We start from the raw sequence: 23,606 nt of genomic DNA, 5'->3' as shown, positions 1-23,606 counted from the left end.
TCTCCTATATAGCCTACTTCTTCTCCTTGCACCCAAACACAGAACTGGCTGTGTTTTCTGTTTCTGGCCTACTGTGTGCTGCTACTAACATCTAACACAGCAATTCTCAATCCTGTGTAGTCTTTGAGACACCATGTCCCAGACAAACTACTGGGGAATCTCTGGGGGTAAAATTAGACAGCTTCCCAAGTGCCTTTAAAGTGCAGCCAGTATTGAGAACCACCGGACCAGATTCTCAGCAGTGGCTGCACATTACAGTCACTCGGGGAACTTTTGAAGTCCCAATGGCCAGCTCAAATTCAGACCCATTACATTAGAATCCCCATGCACAGGCCTCAGACATCGATATTATTTTTAAAGCTCTTTAGGTACTTGCAATTTTGAGAATCACAGGCCTCAAGAGTTCTTTTCTACAACAATTGCTGCATAACCTTAATGAATTCTTTAGTTCTCAGACTAAAGGGAACTTTCTGAGAAGCCTTCCTGAATCAGGTGCTCCTCCTGAGTGCTCACACAGCACCCTTATGCAATGATGACTTGACTTCCTATTTATTCATCTGTGCTCCCATCAAGTAGCAAGCCTCTAGAGGGCATGGACCAAGTGGAACCTTCAGTATCTAGGACAGGACCTGTCATAGTAAGTACATAGCCTCCAGCAATGCCGTCCTCTGTGTCAAGCACTATGCTAGGACCACCAAAGGGTTTCTGGCTCATGGAGTTTCTAGTGCTCTTCACAATTACCCCATTCTTCCATTCTTTCTAAGGATAAAATGTGGCAACAATTCTGCAATCTAGTCCTCTGCATCAGAACCATAATACAGATGTGCGAGAGATAGATCATAGCCCTGCCCATCTTCTAGTTTAATAAGGAAATCCTCCAATAGGAGGAACTCCTATGAGAAATATTTTCAACCCTAAAAACATTGTCTTTAGCCTGCTAGATTTCCAAATTAAAAATTCAAAAAGTGAGAACATCAGCAAGGATAATGAGTAAAGGTTAATTTTCAGAACAAATTCCAGACACACCTGCTTTGATTTAAATCATCACTATGAATACAAGTAGGCTTAATCTGGAATGCTCTAAATGAAACCTGTGAAGAGTTGACTTAAGGAAATACTACTGGAGTCACTGATTCCATTATACATAAGAGTGTAAGGATAACCATGGCAAGAAGATAGTGACTAAACAAGTCTCATAGCAATTGTGTACATGTTCTTACTTTTAATCCCTGCAACAAAATGCTTCTTTCTAGGACTTAAATCCAGATCACATGGCAGGTCTGGATTTAAGTCCTAGCTTTGCCACCAGCTGTGTGAATTTGGGCAAGTTACTTATCCTTTCTGAACTTCAGCCTTCTAGTCTATGAAATGTGGACAATTAGGTTATCCATCTCATAGGTCTGTTGTGATAATTAAATGAGATCATTCAAGTAAATTACTTAGCATAGTGTCCGGCCTATGGTTAAGTAACAGTAAATATTTGCCATTGTTTTTACATTCTCTAGCCAGAAATGAAAAGCCCATAGAATTGCTTCCAATGAATGGTAAGTGGGCTAAGACAAAGACAGGGGATTTCATTGAAATCCCTTCTTGGTGATGCATGTTCAGACTGAGTGATTGCAGTGAACCAGAGGAGCACAAGCTTCATTTCCAGCCCTCACTGGAATTCAGCCCTTTTAAAGGACTTTCCATGAATACTCAACCACAGTGTTCATTTCTTGCATACTCCATTGTTTTTCCTTTCTTTTCCGCTTTTTACGTGAATAATATGAAGACCGAGATGTCTTGCCACACTTAAATATTAGATCCAAGGACATTCAGGTTTCTTCAACTTTGTATTAATGGATCACTGTCCTGGTACAACCACCACCACTGAATTTCTCTCAGATTCATATTTATGGGACTCTTTTAAGTAAATGGAAATAGATAACTAATTAGGAAATTATTATGGGATGTATAATACTCTTCAGAATAGTGAGAATATTAGGATCTGTCTGCTATAATTTTTAAAAGTACATTCAGCTTCATAAAAAGTACTTTTTGTATCGTTCCAAATGGTGATACTACATCTATTTAAGTTGGATGTATTTGCTGAAGCATAATTTTGGAGAAAAAATGAGGTGGAATGTGCGTTGGATGGAGAGAAGGCAATGTGTATTTGGAGGAACAGGGTTGTCGGGGGAGGGAAACTACTAACTTTGTCTGAGTCAGGGTATCCATATGAAAATATATGATACTGAAGAGAATTGTCATATCATAAATTTCCTAAGGCCAAAATCCATGGGTGGCAACATTAATTCATAATACTCCCAGAAGATCAGAAAACCAGACATCTAATATGTTACCTTTTCTCCAATTCCTCCTCGAGACCTCTTGATGCTGTGTTAGTGAAAAATTTGTGCTGCAACTCATTTTGCCTCCTCTAGACAAGATGATTTCTCCAAATATTCGCCATATGTGAATAGCTCTCTACCCACACTAGCCTGGCTGGTACTCTGACAATCCCTGCTGAGAACTCTGCTGCCTGACATACGATATCCAGCCTGCAGTCCAAGTGCCCAGGAACACGATGCTAGGAAAGAGAACCACATGTCTGACAATGTTTCACCAAGCCTGTCACTTCTAACAGTGTTTGTAGAGCTGGAACTAACTATAAGAGACGATGTTCATCCTGGCATGCACCAGCAGCTCTTCCACCCTGGCCAGTTCAGCCCTGGCAAAGGAGATGCTGCAGTTGTCTTTAGGTATGCACAGTATACCACCGAAAAGGAAAGCATTGGCTTGGTTCCAGAACAGATTCAAAACCATGCTGACCACCACAGAGATTATTAGGCTTTATTATTTGCCACAGTTGGTGGAGGGACCAGTCCTGGTTTTATATCCATGCCCATAAGGTTGACCTGACTCAGTTAGTTCATCCTTATAGCCAATCCTTCTGGTCACATAAACTCCCATCTTTTCTGCTGGGAAAGTCTATTATGAGCAACTCTCTTTGGTAGAGAGCTTGGAATAATGCAGTCCTTGCTATGGTAAATATATGGCTCAATCCCGTTTGGCTTAGTATTATATGTTTTGGGATTTATCAATCAATGCCACTATAAATTGAGCCTAGTAACCAATTGGCAGATTGATGCCTCACTGACTCCAATTTGAATACCAATCCTAGATTCTCAGATGGAAACCTTGCTAAAATACAATGAGCTGCATGCATAGTCAGTTACTCCACTGTTTCTACTGAGTTCTATGCTCTTCTGGATCTCAGGAGGCCATGTGAAGACACAGCAAGAAGGTGGCCACCTGTTAGACAAGGAGAAAGACCCCAGAAGAAACCAAACTGGCCGACTCTTTGATCTTGGACCTCCAGCCTCCAGAACTGTGAGAAAATAAATTTTTGTTGTTTAAGCTACCTAATCTGTGGTGTTTTGTTATGGCAGCGCTAGCAAACTAATGCACCTAGGGAAAAATTATAATGACTTTAAAACAAATGGCTGAAGGGAGAAGAAGAAGGTGAAGTTACCATTTTTTGACTGTCGTTTGGGTTTCTCTTATTTCTGTTCTGTAAAGCTGTGATTCAAATGTCAGAAACAAAACAAAAAAGAAAAACATTATATTATTGTTTTTTTAAAGGTTCCCTTTCAGGAGTTTCTATTCGTTTAGGCCTTATCTTTTGTGGGGGCCTTTCCAGTTAGTACTTTCTTCTTCATACATTTCAAGAGCATAAGGGAATAAAGAGAACAGGCTCTCATCTGCGACACTGACTAGTTCTAAAACCTTGACCTCTCTGACCTCTATGAATGTACACAGCCTTTTCACAGTTCCACATAAGTCTGTACAGGGGACTTGGGATTCATCCCTCTTCCTTCTTTTCCAGCTTCAATACTTTTCATGACTTAATCTCCACTTTTGTAGTGCTATCAAAATATTGTTTATAAACATATATCATTGTATGTAAACCATTACAAAAGTAGAAGTTACTTTTTAGTTAGAGCATGTAGATTCATCTATGTTCAATTCTGTAAACTGTAGGAGATGAGGGTTTGACAAAATGTTATAAGTTGGGGACTAAGATTTTTCGTAGAGAAAAGAATCATCTGTAATACTCAGTAAAAACCATCTGTTAAGGCATCAGACCTTGTTCATGAAGGAATAAAATCCTCACATAAATCACTGTAGAAGGAAACAGCCTCAGGGACCACTTCTGCTTTGGGATCCCATCTGGCAGACTCCTACTTTTGGCGTATCTGACTTCATAACACTTGCAACTGTTCAGTACTGTCAGATCACCTCAGAGGAACTCAGCCCATGCTACAAAACTAAGGTCCCACACTATCTTTCTCTTCATTATTTATTTTTAGTTGTAGTGCTTTTTTGTTTGTTTGTTTTTGTTTTTTGTTTTTTGTTTTTTGCATAAATGGGTAAAGCAGAGAGGACAGAAGGAATATACGGTATTTTTGTAATTGCTTCCTTTCTTTTTCTCCTTTTATTCATACTCCATTATGGAACTTTATTTCACCCAGGCATTTGCTGACTACGAAGATAACAGTAACAACTTAATTTCTCCATTTGTATTATAATTCAACAGATACCTTGACTTTTATAAGATACAGTTTTCTAAGCTGTAAAATGGGCATAAAAACACTAGGACATTGTGGGATTCAGCGTGATTAGGCACATTCGAGCTTCTAGCCCAGGGCCTGGCCTATGGCTAGTGCTCTCAAATGTTAGCTGTGCCCCTGGTTACTATTAGCCATAGACCCATGTGTTACCCCCACAAAGGTACTGAACATTGTATTCCACTTTCAGGTGTGGCAGTGCAACTATGGTGGTTCTATCTTCAGGTTTCTGAGATTTGTATTTCTCATTCATCCATCTATTCATATATTTATTAACTGCATATTAGGTACTAAGCAGATTCACTATAGAGAATCCTCGTTTGCTCAAGACTTTGATTTATGCACTTAAGGTTCACAGAAAAACCTCACTCTTGATCCTAATGTTCTTTTGTTTTCTATTCTTCCTTGAATTGTGAGATTCATTTAAGAAAGTCTATTTGCTATGATTATATCTGTTTGACTTTTATGTAGTTTTCAATGATACCGCATTAGTCACTCTACGTAGTTTTCTCCATGTTAGTCACCATGTATTAGGCTATCTGTTTGACAGCAGAGACCAAAGTATCATTCCTAAAATAAATTTCAAATGTAGCTGACATCCTTTCATCTCAGGCCTTAGGCATAGTAGTTTAAAGTTTACCCACCTTACTGATCTTATATACCCCTCTTTACTGCTTTTATCCTGGTCATTTTTTTTTTTTTCTTCTTCTTCTTTTTTTTTTTTTTTTTTTGAGGGAGGCTTCTCTCAGCAGAAGCTTTATCTTCCTATGCCAGCTTCTCTCCCAACTTCTCCCCGCTACCTTGACTTCTCCTGTGATTAGACCCTTTTGCCCACATCATTCACTGTAGTTAAGCATACACAAACTACAGATGTTTCTGTAATGATGAAAATATGCACATGTACATGTAAATGTACATTAATATATATGTGCATATATGTAGATATGTGTGTACATACTTACTAATATGATAGCCACTAGCCATATGTGGTTATTAAATGTTTAAAATGTAGCTAGTGAAGAAATGTGTTCTTGATTTTAGTTTATCCCAATTAAAATAATTACACATGGCTAGTAGCTACAGTATTGAACAATGTAGCTCTACTACTTATGAGATTATTGGAAGATACAACTAGATACTGGTAAGGAACTCTCATAGGCCCATGGGACCTGCCTGTTTTTGATTAGACTAGACCGACCCTATGATTTTGTCCCATGGAGGAGAAAGTTGAAAGTAAAAAGTAGCAAACTTTTTCCCTTAATTTTCCCTCCTCTTCTTTCTTCATTGGGCCAATAGCTGTTAATGCATTCTGCTTGGGACCTAGATACATGTATCATCTGAAATATTCCCAGCATCTCTGAAAGATAGGTATTACCTACATCTTATAGATAAGGCTCAGAATAGTAATTTGCTTGATGTTGCAAAATTAAGAAGCCACAGACTTGAGACTTAAACCAAGGTCTGCCATAAAGAAATCCCCTTTGTGCTGTCTCTACTCTCCAATCTGTGACACACATCCTTCTTTGAGACTGTCATCATCGCAGTCAAGCCTGACTTCTTGGTCTGATTATCAGTGAATACTTTCCCAGCCTTTTTACTGCTCCACATATTTCTTTCCTAGGTTTTTCTCACTCTTGTATTTTTTCCTATAAAGGCCACCATCTACTCAGTCTTTCTGGTTTTACTGCCTTATATCCCTATCCAGCTGGCATGGTATGTATTAAACTGGATCACACTGCATTTCCTTACCATGTTTCCTACATGACTAAAGGATGTACAACTGAGCTTTTGCTGCAGCTCCGCAGATTCCTGTCCTAGTTTCCCAGAGTCCATAATTATATTTGAACACTGACAACTCCACCTTGAGTAATAGCCTCCTCCTGAAACTCACCAGTTCCCCTTAAGGAAATGTGATGCTCTTTTAAAGTTTCAAATATTTTTTTGCCATTAATTTGCAAGAGGCTTATAAAAAATCCAGTGGCTACACATGCTCAGCTCCTCCTCACAATTCATTAATGTGTTACTCCCCCCACTCCATTTTACTAGTGAAGAAACAGAGGCCCAGCATGATTTATTCAATTTGCAGCAAATATATCAGGAAATCACAAGAGGATCCAGAAATGAAACCTTGGTCAAAGTGCAGCGTGAAATTAAGGCACCATTCCCAAAAGTGTTAAAAAGTCACCCCTTCCTAACAAAAGCAAGAGTATTTATTTCTAAGCAATTCTTGGAAATGAAAATAGGCAGAACCGGAAATACTACTTTGGACCACACACTAGGCTGCTGCTCACAATGACCTGGCCCTGGGAATTTTTCCAGGCTAATGTAGCTCATCTCCTTACGCACATGGTCTGCTGAAGACAGTGAGTTAGGGGAAGCAGTAACAGTAGGACTTTTTTCCTCCTAAGCATGGCTAGACTTCTGAAAATACTCTGACAGTAGCATAAGAACAACACCTCGATACCTAGGTCAATCTAGGGTTCTAGTAATACAAGTGGTATATAATGCCTGTAAATGTGTTCTGTAAATGAAGTTGGGAAAGGTTTGATTTAAGCTTGTTGACTTAACTTACTAGATTGCTGAGAGGTTTCTGTGGGCTGTTATTTCCAGAGCTCATCCTGGGTGAGGCCTAAGTTATCTTCCTGAGTCAAAAGTACTTTAGAGTATGGGAAGTCAACAACATTATCTTCTAAGGTTTCTTCATTGTTTGCGTAAAGCAAACTTCCATTTTACTACATAAATTTAATGGAACTTCCTCTTAAATCTTCATTGGATTTTTTTTTTTTTTTTTTTTTTTATCATTCTCTTGCAAGGTCAATAGCAGCTATCCCAGCTTGGGAAAGTATTGTCCAAAAGCAACAAGAGCAGTGTTGTATAAATGTAGATCTAAGAATTTTTCTCAGCATAACTCATCACTACTCATGAAGAAAACTTAGAGAGACATGGAGGGCATTAGTGTGTCCAGCATCAATATCCAGGTCAGCTAGTCTGAAAATGAAGTGGAAAGAGACCAAGTGTGGCAGTGATGGGAACAGCATGTTAAGGCTTTTAAAAACAATATTAATAAAAATATAAACAAGCAGCAGCAAGCTACTATATTAGTTGCCGTAACAAATTACTACAAACTGGGTTTCTTAAAACAACAGCACTTAGTCTCCCATGGTTCTGGAGGCCAGAAGTCTGAAAGCAAGGTGTGAGCAGTGTTGGTTTCTTCTGGAGGTTCTAGGGAAGAATCTACTCTACACCTCTGCCCCAGTTCCTGGTGGTTTCCAGCAATCCTTGGCGTTTCTTGGCACATAGCCAAATTACTCCAATCTCTATCTTACTACAGTTCTTAAATGTCATTCCAGTTCACAATGACATTCATCACATGGCCTTTCCTGTGTGTCTCTGCCTTCACATGATTTGTTTTAAAGAACACATCATTTGAATTTTTGGGCCTACTCTAATCCACTTTGACCTCATCTTAATTTAACTAATTACATCCAAAGAGACCCTTTTTCCAAATAGGGTCACTTACTGAAGTTCCAGATAGACATGAATTTAGAGGATGTGATTCAATCAGTATAACCACTTTAGTAATTATCAGTATTCCCTTATCTCAAAACTCTGTGTAGAGATTTGAGATACAGTAGTTGGATTGGGAATCTGGAGGTCTGGTTATGTTACAAGCTTGCTCTGACATTGAACTTGACAGCACCATAGTCATTCACATTTTAATGAGGAAGTTGGAGGAGTTCAATGCACTTACCATGGGATCCGTGAATGAGCTTCAAGGACTCCATCAATCTTCTAAAATTGTATGCACATTGTTGTGTCCAGCATGCTTATGCTTTCTTCAAAATAGAATTTTCCAAGGGGTCTGGACCGAAAAGGCTAAAAAAAATTATACCAAATCACCTGTAAAGTCTACCAAAACATTCTGATTTCTACATGTATATTATCTGTTTTTATGTTTCCCTAGTTTTAGGATATATTCAGAGTTTCTGGATAATGTGTTAAAAGTCTAGCCTTTAAGATTATTTTATTTTGGAATGTTTCTGGCTCATTCATTTCTGATCTGTCTTTTTCTACATAACCCACAAGTGGATCAGTTTCTACTTTTCTCATGTTTTATTCAATAGAAAATGTAAATGAAGCTCAGAACTGAGAGAAAACAAGCTAAGTCAGCAAATGGGGAAGAAAAAATACACAGTTGAACAGGTTTACAGCTAGATATGCAGGGTTTGGTATCAAAGGATTTACAGTGGAGCTGGTGAAAGGAGAGAGGGAGGGCAGAGGAGGAAGTGCCGGGATTGTTGCAGGATTTGGAGCTTTACAGCAGGACCCACTTTCCCTTCACACTCTGGAATGTCACCTGTCTGATATGTTAGTGTCTGCCTAGTAAATAACAACTTCTTAGTTGTCAAAAATAATTCCTTTTGATGGCCACTCTTATCAGATCTCATAGGCTCAACTGTGTTTTATAAGAACACACTCCCTTTGTCCTTCAGGGGCGCACACGTTATGTATGTCCACATACTGACGTGACCGGTGCTTGAGGAGCCATAGCGAGATCCATTCACAGATCATCTTGTCTCCTCTTATTTTCTCTTTTTCTCTCCTTTTAAAGATTTAAACTGATTTTTATTTTTTCATTTCTTTGGAGACCTCCCACAAAAAGATAAGCCAGAGGAGGGAAGGTGGATTCTAGTCTACAAACTATATTGCTACTTTTCTATTAGTTGAAAAAGATGTGGTCCAGAGGACTGATTTTAGCTATCTATGTCTTTTCCTATCCTGTTGCCACAGAAAATCAAATTAATCTTTTCAATTGCTATTATATAGAGTCAAAAATTCACCTTTACTCTGTGAAACTGAGTTTAAAATAATAAAAAGGAAAAAAAGGAAAAAAAATTTCTTCATGGTAGTTTGAGATCGACTCCTAATTTCTTTAGACCTAATTTCCATTTCTATGGATATAATAGAAAGTGTGAAAAAATACACCAAGTAATAAAACAATTTTTATTAGTTTTTTTTAAAACTCTAGTCTAGCCTAGGGATGTGTCAGAGACTCAAATGTGCTTCATCAAAGAGTTTACTCCTCTCATGTATCCTTGAATTGACGCTACTGAGTGTTCCTTTGAGAGTAACACTCTCAAAAAAAGCTCCAGAAAAGAGCATTTAAAAGTGAGTGTTATTTTTTAAAGAAATAGAACAAAAAATCATCAGATTTGTATGGAAGCACAAAAGACCCTGAAACATCAAAGCCAAAGAAAAAAGAACGAGGTTGGAGACATCACTCTGCCGAACTTCGAATTATACTGCAATGTGACAATAATCAAAGCAGCATGCTACTGGCAGAGAAACAGACACACGGAGCAGTGAAACAGAATCGAGAGTCCAGAAGTAAACCCATATATATATATATGGAAAAATAATTTTTGACAAAAGAGCCAAAAACATACAGTAAAGAAAGGAAAGCCTCTTCAATAAATGGTGCTGGGAAAACTGGAAAGCCATCTGCAAAAGAACGAAACTAGAATGTTGTCTATCACCACACACCAAAATTAACTCGAAATAGATTAAGAAGTTGAATATAAGACCTGAAACAATAAAATGCATAGAAGAAAACACAAAAACTAAACTCAAGGACCTTGGACTTAAAGAGGATTTTATGAACTTGACCTCAAAGGCTAGGGAAGTTAAAGCAAAAATAAATGAGTGGGACTACATCAAACTTAAAAGCGTCTGCTCAGCAAAAGAAATCATCAACAAAGTAAAGAGAGAACCATCCAAATGGAAAAGGATATTTGCAAGCAAGACCTCCAATAAGGGCCTAATATCCAAAATATATAAAGAACTCATACAACTCAGTAACAACAAAAAAATAAATGATTCAAACAAAAATGGGTAGAGGACCTGAACAGAAACTTCTCCCAAGAAGACATACAAATGGCCAAGAAATATTAGAAAAGATGCTCAGCATGTCTAGCTATTAGGGAAATGCAAATCAAAACCACAAACGAGATACCATCTCACACTCATTAGAATACAGGACAAGCAATAACAAGTATTGAGGAGGATGCAAAGAAAAAGGAACCCTCCTACACTGCTGGTGGGACTGCAAATTGGTATAGCCACTATGGAAAACAGTATGGAGGTTCCTCAAAAAACTAGAAATTGATCTACCATATTATCCAACAATGCCTTTACTGGGTATTTACCCCAAAGACTTGAAAACCCATATCTGAAAAGATATTTGCACACTAATGTTCATAGCAGCATGATTCACAGCAGACAGAACATGGAAGCAACTGAAGTGTCCTACAACAGATGATTGGCTAAAGAAGCTGTGGTATATATATACACAGCCATAAGAAGAGATGAAATACTGCCATTTGTGACAATGTGGATGGACCTCAAAATAATCAATGCAAAGCGAAATAAGCCAGATAGAAAAAGTTGAAAACCACATGATATCACTTATATGAGGGATATAAACCTAAAAGCAACAAATGAACAGAACAAACAGAGACTCATGAACATGGACGATAGACTAGTGGTTACCAGAGGGTAGGGAGGAGGGGGAAGGGGGAAGGTAGATGCGTTAAAAGGGGTCAAATATGTGGTGACAGAAAGAAATCTATGGGCAGTGAACACACAATGCAATATATATATACGCCTTACTGCTAAATTATACACCTGATACTTACTGAATTTCATTAACCAATGTCACCATAATACAATAATTGATTAATTTAAAAAATGATAACCAATGGAAAAAAAAAAAGTGAGTGCTAAGTCTGCTGCCCGGAGTAGACTTTCTGTACATGCTTTAAACAAACAAACAAACAATAAACTATGGTATAGCCTGAAACCCCCAGTGAATGCTGAGTTTGTAATTATTTTTAAAGGTCAGTGAAAAAATTGAGCAGGTTTGAAATGGAACTCTTAATTATATTGTCCAGGAAATGGATCCCAGGCAGGCAAAATTTGAAATCAAGAAAATAGGCTTGATCTTTGAAGCTTGAAATAAAAGGTGATAGGTGGGATGAAAAAAAATGGAAAGGAAACTGCAATCCCTAAAGAGTTGCTGATGATGCAGACAGTGCCGAGAAAGACTACCGGGGTGTCCACATGGCCATTGTCAGTCTTGTCCTCCTTTTAAAGACTTAGAGTCAATTGATGTCAGTTAAAAACTTAAAACAAAAGTGCTTTAGCTATTTTATATTTGCCATGATAGCTTTCTTATGATCAGTTTGTCAGTTTCTAGAGAGCTGATAGCCAACCAACTAATGAGCTTTGTATTAGGATAGAGTCTAGAGGTAAAAAGAACACACATGTGCACACACACATACACAAATATTTATGTACATTTTTCCTAAGTGGGTGAACAGAAAGCATGTTACCTAGATGAATGCTTTCTAAGAGGAGTTCTTACCAAGTAAATTAAAAGTTTTGTGAATAACTTCAGGTTCACAGTTTTTAAAGCATTTTATTTTTAATTTTTTTGTAATACTATATTCAAGTCAGATCAGCACAACCATAGTCATTTATAATTAATTAAGTCCTATGCTCTATTACAGTTTTCCTATTGTTATAGTTTTGTTTCATTTTCTATCTCTAAAAACTTGCAATTCAGGGGCCATCGTAACACAGACAAAACTGAGGCTAAGGATTTTATTTACGTAGCTAATTTCATGAATCTTTACTAATTCAATGATATCTCTGATAGTAATAACTTCTCATTTTCTTTCTGTGTTCTCCCCCTCCCTGCTCCAGATCCTTCAATAAGATATGGAGCTCACTGTGTAAAACATACAATAATGTCATCAACAGGGATAGAGTAGCTGGAAGGGTTTTTCCTATCAAGTAGCAGTGCCGTTCTAATATTAAAATGTGAAAGTTACAACGATACCACAAGGAAAGAGTAGTGGCCAAGGTAAATGCAACTAAATTCATGTCAGAAATTATTTCCTACAGTGGGAAGTTTCCCCAAAGGAACTAGGAAAAGCCATTGACAGAACCCTTTGAAAGAGAGGGCCCAAAATGTAAAGGAAGCCTATCATCCACACAGAGAACTGCAAATACAGATATCTTTAATAACCCTAGTTTACATGTGTGATAAAGAAAAAAAAAAGAAACTGATTAAATATTTATTTAATTATTGTAAATGACCTTATGTATTCTAAATCCTAATGACTTTGTGATCTTAAAATAGAATTCAAAAATAAATAGATCAATAGATCTGTGTAGTACCTTTTTCAGCACTGTGTTACAGAATCACACCAGAGATTTTCCTTCCTACCATACATGCTGATGATATGGCACCTTCCGCTTGGGTCTAAGGAATCTTAAACAAGAAATTGGTTTATTCCCTGTTAGTGAAACTTCTGCTTGTTCTCCTTAAAATTTGACTTCCCTTAGAATAGACTTGGGCATTAGCTTTCACGTTTGCCTCAAGATAAAAGTGGCATTTAGTAAATAATGGCTTGAATAATTCTCAACATTGGGCGACACAAAGCTATGACGAAACTCTTCCCAGTGCATGTAATTATTTATATTAATCAGAGTTTATCTAGAGACTTGAATAATTCGGTAGAATTCTGAAGCTCACTGACTTGAAGTAGCAAGTTAAAACATTTTAAATCAGAAATTCTTTGTTGGGAGCTGTCCTGTGCATTGCATATGATCTATGTATATATACATGACCTATGTATATTCTTTTGTAGCTATCTTTTGAAAATGTAAAAGAGACTTTTATCGATTTAGCAGGGAGCAAAAAATAATTCTCATGTGTAGATAATCTGATTGCTTAGTGCTACTTGTTTACCTGCAGCATCAACTAAATGATTTCCTTTTGCTTCCATTATGGTAGCATTAGAATGTCCTGGAATTTTTATAATTGACAATTGGCTTGATTGATGTATAAAATTTAATAAATCCGCAACCTGTTTTTCATTCTTAATAGACTGCCCTGAGGAAATTAGGAAGCCTCATTGCTTCCATAGCTTTCCAAAGTCATGAGCTACACCAAAGGCATAGCGAATATGAGTGTAAATATTGGTTATTTGATATTTGGCCAGTTAACAAGCTCAAGTTAGAGCAATTAATTCAGCCTGTTGTGAAATAAGAACTTTCAATTACATCCACCATGGACGTTATTGCATATGCAGCTTGGTAATGTCCCTGTTTGTCTTTGAGATAAGATCCATCTGTAAACCTAGTGAAGTCAGCATTATCAATAACAGTTTCCTGTAAATTATTCCTAGTAGCAAGAAGTTGTCAGTAAGCAAAATGCACTTGTGAGTGTCTTCATCTTGTAAGAAGGGTAGTAAAGTTGCTGGGTTAAGACTGCTACATCAAGCTAAAGTAATATTAGGCACAAAAAGGAGGAGTACTTCCTAAGAAGCCAGTCAGCTGACCAAGTAATGCTGAGTATGGTGAGAGTTTAGCAAAAATTCAACAGAATGAGAAACACAAAATGTTAAAGGAGAACCCCTAAGAATCTCTTCTATTTGTTTGCAGACATGGGTACAGTAGAGATGGCTCTCAGGGAGGGTTACTCAGTCTAATTGCTTGCTGTAATACCCAATAGGTCTATGATGATCTCCATGGTTCTGAGTTAGAACTCTGAAAACATTTCCTTTATTCTTATTTATGAAAAGAAAGTTTATAATTAGGGTGTCCCAAAGTGAGAGCTTTAGATAATTTTCATTTAGAGCTTCTGCAGGTTTCTGTTCAGGGTTCCATTAGATTGGATCGGATCAACCTGATTTTAATACACATATAGATGTTGAGTCATTAATGAAAAATTCGGAACCCTGTTGAGACAACATCCAGTCAATTCTACAAAACCTATAAGCTGCTTTTTAGTTCTTGCAAGAGGAAAAGATAAGATCCCTCTGAATCTTTCAGAGTTAATTAGCAGCCCATCTTTATATATAAGGTGGCCAAGGTCTTTTAAATGGGACAAACACAATTGAAGCTTGTTCTTTGAGATCTTATGTTATTTTTTATAGCTAGCTTTGTAATGGGTAACTTGTGTCCTTCTGAGGAGTCCAGGAAGGCATTAGAGCATAAAAATACATTATCTGTATGATGTATTAGAGTGGAATCCCTGTGAAAATCAACATTATTTAAAGCAGCCTTTAGTGTTTGAGAGAAGTAGGTGGGACTATATATCCCTGGGGCATTACAGTCTGAGTAAATTGGTGATCTTACCAGGTGAAGTTAAAGAGCTATTGACTGTCTTTTTCTACAGGAATGCTGAAAAGGCTCTACATAAATCTATTACTGAATAATATTGGCAGTCCACAGGAATAGTTGATAATAGAGTATGTGGTATCTGTACTGAAAAGAGCCCAGAGATCCACAGAAATGTCCTGTAGCAAGTATCCGGTCTTGTGATTAGTTTCCTCTTGCGGAGGTTCTTTTAAAATCACGATGTTCTCAATTGGTTCAGCATCTGATTCATTGGGTTCTAAATACATTTTACCCTTCTTAGAAAAGGATATGTGGGCATGATGGGTTTCAAGAAAGTCTTGCTCTATCATGTGAATTGAGGCAGATTCGACTAGCGAAAATGGATGTTGCCCTGTAACATTCTCTAGCTGAAAGGTAATAGGTTCTGATTTTAAAATTGGACATTGTTGATTGGATATCTCTACTATTTGTACAGAAGTTTTGCTCTAAAGGAGAGAGCTACTTAATTGGGTAGGATTAGGAAGAGATAAAGTAGCCCCAGTATCTACAAGGGCCTTAGTGGTTTTCCCTTTTGGATATTTCAATTTCTAAATTATTGGTAAGAAGGGGAAATGCCCTCTCACAATCCTCAGAGCAGTCCTATGCTTTCTTCTGTTTCCTTTCTTTTTCTAAGTCCCATTTCAGTTTTCTACAATTTTTAAGATGACCTGGTTTCTTTCTACAGTAAAAGCAGACCCTCATTTCCCTGGTCATGAAAAAGCTTTCAGAAGGTCTGACTTGATTACTTAGTTGCTGGAACTGTAAATTCATGATTTTAGTAACTCTATTCTTTTTCTTCTTTTTCAATTTAAATATTTGATTGGCCAGAATTGCTAGTTTATCAGTACGCGTGGTCAGCCAGTTTAATTGATATTGTTTAATTAGCGTTACAAGCTCCTCATCTAATCCAGAAATGCTACATTGAACACTGAATCATTTTGATGATCCTTAAAACTGTTTCGAGATAATAGTGCATATTGCTTGAAAATTGTTTTCAAATTGATCAAAGAAAACAAGTATGATTTCCTCAGATTTTGTCTACATTGTTAGATTTTTGTTTAGTCTGTTTTCCTGGGGAAAATCTCAGGAATGGCTTGGTGAAGCTCTTGGGTTAATTCCCTGCATTTTTCCCAGCTTCCCTGTCTCTCTGTCTCTGTCTCTGTCTCTATCTCTGTCTCTCTCTTTTATAGGAGTTTTCCAGCAGATCTTACTAGTCATTCTGCTGCTTTGCTCTCAGAAACCAATAGGTGTATGAGTTGGAACAGGTCAAAAAAGACAATATCATATATCCTAACAATTAAATTCCATTGCAAACCAAACAGAGTCTTGGAGAGGATCAGTAAAATCTGTAGTTATATTCCTTAATTCTATTTCAGTCTAAGGAGAGCAAATCATTGCTGGTTTCCCTTGTCCTGAGACTGGCTTTTCTCTAAAAGGAAGTGCCAGAATTTCTGGTTCTTCTAGCGTATCCTGATGTCTTTCTGTTCTCGGTTTCCCCTACATCAGTAGAGAATGGTGGTGGAGGAGTTGTAAAGAAGGGAAGAAGAAGAAGAAGAGAAAGAGAGGGCAAGTCTGGAAAGGGAAGCTCAGAAAGAAGTAGGGTGTTTGGAGAATGAGGAATGAGGGGTGCTGACATTGAGCAGTTTTAGAAGGCTTCTTTGATTCAGAGATAGTCTCCAAAAGTTTCTTATTAACTTCTTGAAGAGAAGAAAGTTTCTCTGTGCTTCTTTTAGAGGCTTCTATCTTCCAATCAAGGTAAGCATCCCATTCATTCCATTCAGTTTTAGAGCCTGCGTTTTCTAATTGAGCACACACAAAAAAATTAATTTAGAGATATTAAAAGAGCCCCATTTCGGCCACCTTAAGCTGATACTTAGATCTCTCCACTTCTGTAGATACTCACAAGTGGAGGTTCTGTGCAAATTGTACTTAAAACTTGCTGGAGGCCCAAGGGGAAGCTGGCTGTAGTGAGGCTCCTTGGCCTCATTGGCTCAATTTCTCACGTTAATTTTAATTTTTCTTTTGTGTCACTTTAAAAAAGCTGAAATTGAAAGCAGCCACATAAGAACAGCTCAAATAGAGTCAGAAAGTGATACCTAAAGCAGGTAGGTACGGGATTCCAAAAAAAGGGACTCGCCAAGTTCACCCTATGCAAAGTAAAGACTCAGTGAAGTACATTGGGCCCCTGTTGGTACCTAGCACCAAATTCTGGTCTATGGGGTAATCCTGGGTGGACTTCTTCAGAATCCTGCTACATTATGCTATGTAAGTGTTAATAGAAGCAATGTCCAAACATGTAGAGAATTTTATTTATTTATTTATTTATTTATTTATTTATTTATTTATTTATTTATTTATTTATTTATTTTAAGGAGGCAACCCTCGGTTGACCTCATAGATTGAAAAGACCTTGTCAGCTTACAATCCCTTATTTTTTACTTTTTATGCCTACAGCACCTGGTCTTCCTAGGTGGTCTCCCATCCAAGTACTAACCAGGCCTGACCCTGCTTACCTTCCAAGATTAGATGAAATGGAGCTTGTTCAGCATGGCATGGCCATAGACCATGTAGAATTTTTATGAGTTTATTTGAGTCAGACAGAGGCAAGATCTGGAGGCAAAACTCAACAGAGTAGATAAATACTTTGGAGAGTAACAGTTTGCAGTTTCTTTTATTCTTTTGAGATTAAGGAGGGAGCATAAGGAAGATTATATGAAGGAATCAGATTACTTCCTACAGGCTTTGAAAGTATGGGCATTTCAAAGGTGGTTAACCTAGGTGATCAGAGACAATGGACATGGCTTGCTTAAGGCAAAGATAGGCCTTTCAGTAAGGAAATTATATGCCTGGGGTGTGACTATACACCATAACCTGCTGAGTGAATGTTTTCAGTTCTCATTTTATTGCTAAATTTGCCTATGCATATACCCATGGCCTATATATACAGCAGCATCTATAGCCTCTGTTGAATAGATGCCATAGTACCTTCCTTATTCCAAGTTGAGACAACCAAAAAATGCCTCCAAACATTGACAAATATCCCCTCAGGGACAAAATCACCCCTAGTTGAGAAGCATTGCTTTAAATTATGGCAGAAAAGCAAAAGAATTCCTTTGCAATCCTATTTTTCTTTTCCTCTGAAATTTACTCAAAATAGTTTCTGGAAACCCACCTTTTTCCCTTTTATTTCAGAAAATGTGATAAATCTTTGACAAATTTGTGATTTAACTTTCTTTGTGTGAGAGATGAATCCTGTAGATTCCCACCTTCCTGCCTCATCCATTGCTCATCCCAAGCTGCTCAGTCCTACTGTCTGCTCTAAAGGGAGAAAAAGCCCTTTCCTGTTCAAAAGGGGGTCCTTCATTCTGTACTCTGCTCTATCTTGTCACTGTGACAGATGGGCTGCTGCCTACAGGGGGGGATGCTTCCTAGAAGCATGGACTTTATCCTCTTTGTGTCCTGCAGCTCCACAGCTGGAAGGGCCCCTATAACTACTTTGAAGGGATGTTCTAGCAGTTTCTGAGACTAAGCTTGGGGTGGTGGTGGAGTTTTGGGGAGGAGCTTGGAAGAGATTTAAAGACTCCCACTGTTTGGGCCACCTGAATTTAAACAAGACAGTGGGACTCATTGTTTATTGATGAAAGGGGAAATATTTTTTATTCTTTTCTACACATCACCTCTGCAGGGCACAAGTTTTGAGCATTCCTTTAAGTTAAGCAAGTCAGCTTTAATAAAAAAAAAATGTATTTCCAGAACATATTTAGTCTTTTTTTCTGAAAGGGCTGTTCATCCTTCCCCAACTTACTAGCAGCCTGCTGGAAGTATTTTTTCAATGGCTTGGAATAGATAATGAGCAAAAAAAAGTAAACTAGCTCTTCTCCCTCTTATTGATCTTCTATGTTTACATCTAAAGCTGGAAAATGCAAAGACAAATTATTATTTGCATTATTCAACATAAGCAAAGTTCATGAAGTTTTCTTTACTGAGCTAGTCTGTTTTATACTGCAGCTTTTTTTTTTTTTAAATTAAAGTATACAGTACATTGGTTAGACATCTATATAGTCAGTAAATTATCCTCCTAACTGCTCCCTCCCTCCCCTGACCCTCCACCTAGCCAATGTATTAATGTTAATTGCATTCCCTATGCCGTGCTCACCATCTCCATGACCATTATCAGGCCCTTCTGTGCTCCATAGTTTCTTTTGAGAAATCACCTGCCAGTTGTATAGGTGTTCCCTTATGTGTAATTATTCGTTTTTCTCTTGCTGCTTTTAATATTCTTTCTTTGTATTTAACCTTTGACATTTTAATTATGATGTGTCTTGGTGTGGGCCTCTTTGGCTCCCTGATTTTTGGAAACTTCTGAGCTTCCTGGCTTTTATGTCCATTTCCTTCACCAGGTTAGGGAAGTTTCCCATCATTATTTCTTCAAATAGCTGTTCAACATCTTGATTTTTTTTTTAGTTATGTCGATCAGACAAATATTTGGAGCCTAAATAGTGTCCCATGTCCTCTTTAAATTACTTTTATAGTTTTGTCATCTTTTTTCTTGCCATTCTTATTGAGTTTCCTGATTGGCTTTCCTATCCTCTAGATAGGGCATGTGATCCTCTCCTTTATTCACTCTGTTTATTCCTTTGTTTATTCCATTTAATATAGTTCTCATCTCAGATAAGGTATTCTCCATTTCAGACTGGTTCCCTTTTAAAATTTCCATTTCCATTTTTATCTCTTTGTTGGAGTGCTCTACACTTCCCAAAAGTTCATCGAGCATCTTTATAACTAGTGTTTTGAACTCTGCATCTGTTATATTACTTGACTCTGTTATATCTGGATCTCTGGTCTGTTCTGTCACGTGGTTTCTGCTTGTCTTCCCATTTTGGCTGCCTTTCCATGTCTGTTTCTATGTACTAAGCAAAGCTCCTAAATCTCCCGGTTTTATTAGTGTGGATTTGTGAAGTAGCTGTCCAGTGGCACAGTCCTGAAAGAGGTTCAGCTGCAGGCCAAATTAAGCCCAAGCCTCTACCCCTCCAGGTCCACCTGTTAAGATTCAGCAAGCAATCCACAGATGCTGTGCTTATTGTTGCTTCAAAAGGCCACACCAGAAACTGAGGCCAGCTGCCTCCACCAGTGTGAGTCTCAACAAGGAGCACCAGACAGACTTGCTGAGGATTCACCTGGATGTGGCTTGGGGGGGGGGGGGGGGGCGGTGAGGCGGGGTTTCAGGGAATCCTCTAGGAGGAGCAACCTTTATTATTCAGTTTGATGATGTCACTGCTATGGCAGCACAGTGTCTGGCGCACTGGGAGCAGGGAGGGCTCAACCAAGAACAATGGGGACCATTGGCACTTATGTACCAAGCAAGTCTCACCTTGGCCCTCACTCTGACAATGTCTCCCTGTAAGTCCCTGGTGCCCCCTGTGCACAGTCAGATCATCACTGGTTCTCAGAGCGAGCAGGTCCGCACCAGAAAAACTGACTCACAGACACAGTCCCTTTAAAAGGCGTCTGCCTCTGCAGCAGCCTCCATCTCACTCAGAGCTCAGGACTGGGCAGCCCCTCATCCTCACCCCGTCCTACCTTCTGCCATTGCAGGGTACTTTCTTGGATTTCTCCATAGTTGTATGGCTTGTTCATCTAGATCCTAGGTGATTTTTCCTTGCTGCCGCTCCTTGTTTCTATCACAACTTTGATTTGGTCTCCAGACGGATGAACAGAGCCTCTATCACCTATGCTATTTTTTTCTCTCTGATCAAAACTATAAATGCCTGTCAGAGTATCTGCGGGTCCTCCTATACTGCAGCTTTTGACTCTATATAGCACACCCAACACCAGTGTAGAGCATGAATTATGACAAAGCACTACAAAGTGATGGCAGCTTATAATAATAATAACAACATAGATACCATTTGTTGTATATTTACTTTGTTCCAAAGATTGTGCTAGTTATTTATTTTTAATTTTTAAAAACTAATCACATATAATTCTCACTATAGCCCAATAAATTAGGTCCTATCATTCCATTTTTAAGATAAGAAAACTGAGGCTTAGAGAAGATAAGGTCACATATTTTAAGTGACAGAGTAGGAATTCAGACTCAATTGTGACTATCCTCAAAGCCTCATAGGTACGTCGACAGATAAAGCAGGATGATGTTACAGGATGCTACACACTCTTCCCTTAATTCCTGGAAAAGAACACCTTAACTTGAAAGTTGGCTCCCAAAGGTAGTCAAAGAATAGAAGACCCTCTTTAGGAGGTATTTCTCCTAGTGTGATCCAATGAATAGCTGCCAAATGTCTTTCCCTGTTAAAGAAGTAGATTCATGAGTCTTATTTCAGATCTAATGGTTCAGAATCTCTGTAATGGGTGCAAAACAAGACCAGGTATAAGTATTAAAAAATAAAAATGTTCTTTTGCCCAGGAATGTTTCTGAACCATTGACATACACTGTCCAAGATCTACTCACTGGGCTGCATATCTCTGTTTTTTTCCTCCAGATCATCTGCCCCAGGAGGAAGGATGCCTGGATCCTGCAGACTCCCTTGCCCTCCAGCTTCTGGGTGAGTTCAGGCATGGGGGTAGGGGTAGGGTGGCAATAATAAGGGATCAAGGGAGGGGAAAAAAGTAAAAGATGAGGGCTTTAATCCTCAGTCTCCCTTCTAGACCATTCATTGTAGATTTGCTGCCACAAACTTCCAAAGGCCCTAACACCTGTCAGGCAGCCCTTTCCACGTAAGGAAATCTTCAGAATCCAGAAACCACACTCTCCTTTTGTCTATTTAGGCTCTGGATATAAATGCTTCTTTCTGTTGTTAGCTCCAGGGTACCAGAGTATCTTCCCTTGGTTTCTTAAGTCTTTCAACATCTCTATAAATAGCTCCATTTGTTAAGTTTTCTACAGTGTCTTCATTTGAGAGTGTCCTCTGGTTCCTGGCAGAACCCTGATGTCAACCCTGACAAATATGACATAATGGCTATAATTTATCTATTTCTTCTGGGTAATTCTTTCTACATTGCATATACTAGGGACTTGATACCCTTAAGATGCTTTATCTGTTATAGAAATAGTATATTTTTCTCTCCAGCTGTTATAAGGAATAATATGGTAAATATATAAATTGCATAACATGTGCCTACTATAGACTTTCTGTTAATGTTATTTCCTGTCCTGACCACAGTACACCACCTCTATTTCATCACTAATGTAATGTGACTGGACTCTAAGGCATTGCTTATTAACTTCAGGCCCTCCTTACTCCTTGCCATCTTCTCTCCCCCAGCCATCTACCAACTCTTCCCATCAGAGGACCCTTCATTTGCTGTCTTTCCTGGTTTTCTCAGTCTTACTGAATGTTCACTCCAATAGCTACCCTGTCAACTTCCACAGTCTCTAAGCTATCTCCTGTCTGTCTCAGCACAAGACCTTCCCACTAACTCCAAATTAACCCTTATTTTTCCTACTTCCCCAAATTGCAGGCATCTTCAGACTTAGTCCTCAGAACTTCAGTTTTATAAAGGCCTGTTGTTTTTCATCTACCAGAGATTGTCCCTATAATCCAATATTTTTCTGAACCCCAGTCATGCTTCTAAACAATAATCTTTCACCATCTGGAGCTTCACAACCCTCTCCTAGACTCTTATTCTGCAACTATCCTTAGGCCATTGCACCTATATTCATGTGCAGGTGATGGACCTTCTTAGCCTAGAATCAGCAGAAAATTTTTTCTCTAACCTAGAAGAAAACTTAGGGAGATTGAATAGAACCTGAGCACCAAACATGTGCCAGGCACTCTGCTAAGCACTGAAGGTAGTTGATTTTGCCCATGGCACAGGAAAGAATGCAAGAGTAAGTCAGGTTCTCTTCACTCAATCATCTTTCATAATTCCTAAGAATTAACCAGTGAATTTTCAAAGAAGGTAATCGGACATGTGGAAAATGTTAGAGCCCATACCTACAACTGAATTATTGTACAGGTTACTCTATATACTTATAACCAATGAACTATAAAAATTTACAGTGGGTTATAATAACAATAAGTACTGTCAACACTTGCCTAACCCATTCTAGTTTAGCCTGGGCCCCATGATTTAGATAGCATATGTATCTGTACTAGAATACTTGCTTCCTGCCTCTATGTTCTGATTCCTCTGTCTCAGAAAGGAATAATCAATTCTTCTCATTATGCCCTTGTTTAAAACATAAAGTGTCTGAGTCATGGTCAATTAGTAGTGCCACAAGACTTCCTACGGACTTTTCTTTAAATGTTGACGCTACTTGTCTAGACTTCTGTACTGTGTGCTCTGGGGCTTTAATTATGTGATCTATGATAGTTGTATTTTTGAGGGGAGATAAGTGTTATTCTGCTGCTTCATTTTCTCTTAATTCTGTGCCTTGTCTCTCTGGAAAGAAGATTTAATTTTTTTTTTTTTTTTTTTTTATGTGGAGAAGAGTCTCCTATGCTTAGGGTATAAATGAGTCTCCATTTCTGAGATCTTGGATTCTTCTAGGGTACACCAGGCACCAATAGTTTAAGATGTTACCATTTAATTCCTTTAAGCCATTTATACTAGGGGTTACCTATGCATGCTATTTATACACAGAAAATAATAATCTTGTTTAAAATGTTCAAAATTGCACCTATGTTGAAAATTGTTAGAGCTCCTTATTTCTCATGTGATTTTTCACACAAAGAAACTGAAGTCTGAAAGTGTAAGAGATTTTTCCAGGGTTACAATAACCCAAACACTTCACATTTTGTCTTT

At 38.1% G+C, this 23,606-nt stretch overlaps 1 long non-coding RNA gene and 1 pseudogene across 2 annotated transcripts in view; both read right to left on the bottom strand.

The window, feature by feature from the left end:
- LOC107503313 overlaps window positions 1-23,606 on the bottom strand; it is a 56,347-nt gene that overhangs the window by 31,299 nt on the left and 1,442 nt on the right. For both annotated transcript variants that reach the window (XR_001595207.2, XR_001595206.2), the window contains exon 2: window positions 8,365-8,489. This is a non-coding gene — a long non-coding RNA (uncharacterized LOC107503313). The remainder of the gene's footprint in view (window positions 1-8,364; window positions 8,490-23,606) is intronic.
- Window positions 17,286-17,404, bottom strand: LOC118607531 (annotated as a pseudogene).

The sequence above is a fragment of the Rousettus aegyptiacus genome, unplaced genomic scaffold (assembly GCF_014176215.1).
Source record: "Rousettus aegyptiacus isolate mRouAeg1 unplaced genomic scaffold, mRouAeg1.p scaffold_m13_p_8, whole genome shotgun sequence".
NCBI classification, from domain to species: Eukaryota; Metazoa; Chordata; class Mammalia; order Chiroptera; family Pteropodidae; genus Rousettus; species Rousettus aegyptiacus.
The sequence above is the reverse complement of the archived record's forward strand: the minus strand, read 5'-3'. Positions and strand labels throughout refer to the sequence as shown.